Source organism: Balaenoptera ricei, chromosome 16, assembly GCF_028023285.1.
Source record: "Balaenoptera ricei isolate mBalRic1 chromosome 16, mBalRic1.hap2, whole genome shotgun sequence".
In the NCBI taxonomy this organism is placed as follows: domain Eukaryota; kingdom Metazoa; phylum Chordata; class Mammalia; order Artiodactyla; family Balaenopteridae; genus Balaenoptera; species Balaenoptera ricei.
Window position 1 is genome coordinate 120770651 of NC_082654.1, and position 3957 is coordinate 120774607.

At 41.4% G+C, this 3957-nt stretch overlaps 1 non-coding gene across 1 annotated transcript; it reads right to left on the reverse strand.

Annotated features, from left to right (window-relative positions):
* Nucleotides 1-3594: 3594 nt before the first annotated feature.
* On the reverse strand, nt 3595-3667 carry TRNAG-UCC (transfer RNA glycine (anticodon UCC)). Its single transcript has one exon. It is a non-coding gene; the product is annotated as a tRNA-Gly (tRNA).
* Between the last annotated feature and the right edge of the window lie 290 nt (nt 3668-3957).

Below are 3957 nucleotides of genomic sequence, written 5' to 3' on the forward strand. Positions count from 1 at the left end.
AGTTCTAAAACTGATTTGCAGAGACCACACCCAGTTGGGTCCATTCTTGGAACCACCTTCAAGTACCAGTTCTCTCTCACCACAGGTTCCTGGCTTCCTTGTTTCAGTCTCCTCTTGTCTTCTTCCTGTCCCACATCATAACAGAAAACACATTGAAGGACCCTGAGTCACACAGGGCATGGTGTTTAAAATCCTACAGTGCAAGGCAGCTGGCTGCTTGTCTTTTTTTTTTTAATTTTTTTTTTTATTTTTTGGCTGCGTTGGGTCTTCGTTGCTGCACGCGGGCTTTCTCTAGTTGCGGCGAGCGGGGGCTACTCTTCGCTGCAGTGCACGGGCTTCTTACTGCGGTGACTTCTCTTGTTGCAGAGCACAGGCTCTAGGCACGCAGGCTTCAGTAGTTGTGGCACACGGGCTCAGAAGTTGTGGCTCACGGGCTCTAGAGCGCAGGCTCAGTAGTTGCGGCACACGGGCTTAGTTGCTCTGTGGCATGTGGGATCTTCCTGGACCAGGGCTCGAACCCATGTCCCCTGCATTGGCAGGCAGATTCTTAACAACTGAGCCACCAGGGAAGTCCCTGCTTGTCCTTATATCTAACTCAAAGTGCTTGTCCCACTCAACCCACTTCCAATTTTTATGAGATCATATAAGAACTAGTGCTACAGATTTACAAAGTCCTTAATGTTGAAAGAAAAAATTTTTCAGAGCTTTCCATTTTTCACAGTTGTATTCAAACTGTTTTCTGTATTTGGAGCCATATATGAAAGGTTGAAAAAAAAAGTGCTTTGAAAATGAGTAAATGGGTTGATATTGTTGAGAGCCACGGTTCTCATTGTGGAAGAAGGGACATACAAATATAAAATGGGAGAAGGCCAGAAAAAATCCTCTGGAACTATAATCGAATTGGAGGTATTGGTATGAACTCTGTTTTCTAAAATATGTATGTATATATGCATATCTGTGTGTATATGTATATTATAAATATATACATGTAGCTGTGTGTGTACATGCATATGTACATGTCTGTATTTCTTAGCTCTATACACTAAAGAGCCAAGAGGCAAAGATCCCCCAGGTAGCAACAAGCATACCTAAATCTTGTTCTCTAATACCATTCCCCACCAAGAAGAACCGGGGGTTCTCAGAGTAATGTCTGATTCCAGGGACAGGACAGGATAGGTGCAAGAAAACCTGGGATATATTGCTGTGCAAGACAGTAAGAAGATGCTCAAAACAATGATGAGCGCATGTTACAAGGGCACAAGGACCAGCTTGAATGGGCTGCTCCTGGCCAAATCTGGGACAATTTGAGCATCAGTGTCCCAGCATCAATCATGAATTCAATTTTTATTTTTATTTATTTATTTTATTTATTTATTTTTTGTCTGCGTTGGGTCTTCTTTGTTGCACGCGGACTTTCTCTAGTTGCGGAAAGCGGGGGCTACTCTTCCTTGTGGTACACAGGCTTCTCATTGTGGTGGCTTCTCTTGTTGCAGAGCATGGGCTCTAGGCGTGCAGGCTTCAGTAGTTGCAGCACACGGGCTCAGTAGCTGTGGTACATGGGCCCTAGAGCGCACAGGCCTCAGTAGTTGTGGCACGTGGGCTCAGTATTTGCGTCACATGGGCTCTGGGGCACACTGGCTTCAGTAGTTGTGGCATGCAGGCTCAGTAGTTGTGGCTCACGGGCTCTAGAGCGCAGGCTCAGTAGTTGTGGTGCATGGGCTTAGTTGCTCTGCGGCAGGTGGGATCTTCCCGGGCCAGGGATCACACCTGTGTCCCCTGCATTGGCAGGCAGATTCTTAACCACTGTGCCACCAGGGAAGTCCCTCAATCAAGAATTTTAAACCAGTGAATAAATAGGAATTAATGTACCCATTTCAAAAACACATAGAGATGATAGTGGTGATTATAATGATAGATAGATAGCTGATGATAGATAGATAGATAGATAGATGATAGATAGATAGATAGATAAATATGAAAAGTGAAGTCTCTTGCTTACAGTAGAATGCAGAAGACCAAATAGATTTAGATGTGGTGCTGGAGTTAGACAATTATCATTGTGCAACTATCATGGTTAAAATCAAGCTAAGAAAGAATTGTCAATGAATGTTAAGTCTTGGAGGAAATTTTGATGAGATAGGGACATTTGCATAGTCCTATCAGTTGCAAGAGAGAGAAGAAAAGTTATCGTAGGGAATTCCCTGGCGGTCCAGTGGTTAGGACTCCACGCTTTCACTGCTGAGGGCCTATGTTTGATCCCTGGTCAGGGACCTAAGATGCCACAAGCTGTGCGACGCAGCCAAAAAAAACCCCAAAAAAGTAATTATATAATGGGAAAACCAGGCAACGCCTTGACCAAGGTACCAAAATTAGTATCACCAACAAGAGACAGATGGACATCGTGTGCTTTCAGAAGTGATGTCCAGAGAGGACACACCACCTGTGCAGTAATCCAGCTGAGAATGTACAACCTCATTCTAATCAAAAGGAAACATCAGATGAACACAAAATGAGGAATGTTGTATTCATTTTTTAAAGGGGGTCAAGTATATTATAAAAAAATTATCGGTATCATAAGGGACAAAGAAATGTTGTGGGATTTGTTCCTGATTAATTGAGGTTAAAGAGACTTGACAACTAAGTGTAAAACCTAACCCTAGACTAGATCCACAGGAAAGGAAAAAATACTATAAAATGACATTACTAGATTACAGATAAAATTTGAATATGGATATGTGAATTTAAAACATAAATGGCCATATTTTAGTCATTCTTATGAAATACACACTGAAGAATTTAGGTGTAAAGGGCCATGATATTTGTAAGTTACCTTTAAACATTTCAAGAAAAAGTCAAGGAGACAGAGACTGAGAGATAGAAACAGAGACAGAGGCAGATATTGAGCACATGTGACGAAGCAAATGGCATAAACGTTATGTAGGTGAATCTGGATGAAAGGTCTAGGAGTGTTCCTTGTAACTCTCTTAACTTTTGCAACTTTTTGTAAGTTTGAAACTATTTCCAATAAAAAGCTTAGAAAGGGAAAGGTTTTGATAATCTGTAGCTCTAAGGACAAAGGAATAAGAGGAAGCATTTCCATGGAATACTGTGTAGTTGTCTTCTCATTATCATTGCAAATTAATTTTCCAGCTTACTTATTTGAATGTAAAAATTTTTGGAAAAATATTTGAAGAACACTTACTTGAAAGTGACATTTTTAGATGTTGCAAACCTCTGCTTGGCCCTCAGTATCTTATACTAGGTGGCATGGAGCCTTGGAAACAGAGTCAACAGATCTTCTGGCTTACAACAAAAACTCCCCAGCCCAAGGTACATTGACCCCACCCACATTTATCAGTGTCAAATCCCAGATCACAGCCCCCTCTTCAAACTCTTTCCTTGGGTTTCAAGAACACCATCTTCCCACTCAATATATTTTTAGAATTTTCCCTAAGTGCAAACCTGTATTAGCAAAGGAAAACAGACAATAATTATACATTTTATCTCCTAACCCCCTTCCCCAAGAAATGTGCTTGCTTTAGCCACTGAGGGGTTTTTTGTTTTGGCCACACAGCGTGGCTTGTGAGATCTTAGTTCCCCAACCAGGGATCGAACCTGGGCCCCCTGCAGTGGAAGCACAGAGTCCTAACCACTGAACCACCGGGGAATTCCCTGAAGGTTGGTTTTTTTTTTTTTTTTTTAAACAACTTAATTTAAACCACTTACATTGGGAGAATATTTCCTGAGTAGTCACATTGTAGAATTAGGAGGCCAGTATTTACCTAAGATGAATGCAAAACAGGTTTTTTTATTAGTTAGAAAAGATGAACTTGAAACGTTTTTTAAATGTCTAGAAGTATTTATTGCACAAGAGACAGATGTGGAATCCAGAATACAGTACTTCATTGAGAACTTATTCTTGCAAGCTGAGCTCTTCCGTTGCCAGCTGGCCCATGT